This window comes from Protobothrops mucrosquamatus, unplaced genomic scaffold (genome assembly GCF_001527695.2).
Source record: "Protobothrops mucrosquamatus isolate PMUCROS unplaced genomic scaffold, P.Mucros_1.0 scaffold240, whole genome shotgun sequence".
NCBI lineage: Eukaryota > Metazoa > Chordata > Lepidosauria > Squamata > Viperidae > Protobothrops > Protobothrops mucrosquamatus.
In genome coordinates, this window is record NW_015386590.1 from 223,106 (window position 1) to 223,962 (window position 857).

Sequence of the window (857 nt, forward strand, 5' to 3'; positions counted from 1 at the left end):
CGGACCTGACCTAGGGTGGATTTTACATTGGGTTTTAAATATTCGGAAGACGCAACATTAAAATTCGGTTTAATTCGGTTTTAAGGGGGGGATTGTATAGATGTTCTGGTTTTAAACATGTTGTGCGCCGCCCTGAGTCCCTGTCGGGAGAAGGGCGGCATATAAATTAAATAAAATAAATAAAATAAATAAATAAATAAATTACTCACACCTGATGCATCACAAGACCCTCACTTGACACACTCACACCCGAAGCCCTTATAAACAGAACACTGACATTGACATCCCCTAAACTCCACTGAAGATGTTACCTAGCCTGGTAATAAAATGTTTGGAAACCAACCCACAACTCAGAGAATACCTTATCCAACCCACCCTCACAATACCTTATCCCAACTAGTGCAAGAATTTTTGGAATAAGACAATAGCTCTATACTACTTTATTCACTTTGAAACTTTGTTTAACTGAGTATTAAAAGACTGAATATACAGGAGTGAGTATTAACCATACTTAAGTAGCAACATTATCTTGCAAATCCTAGAAGTGTGGAATTGACTTGGAGCAAAAGCTTATATGTGCTAAACATTGTGTTGTGTCCAGTCCTTGGAGAGCAAAGAACCCTCACTTAATACATTCTCTTATTTTGGTATTAATTTAAATAGTTGATATCATCAGATTGATCATAAGCAAGCCAGAAGAAGATCTTATAGAATTGCAAACTTTGGGGAAACTGTCAAGCAATCCATTGCTTAAGGCAAGAATCTAAATTAGAGATTTACTGACAAATGGTTGACCATAGAGTTCAGAAAGTAAGTTTTACTTCCTTCCTTGCATGTGTTTGTGACCCCCCCCCCCC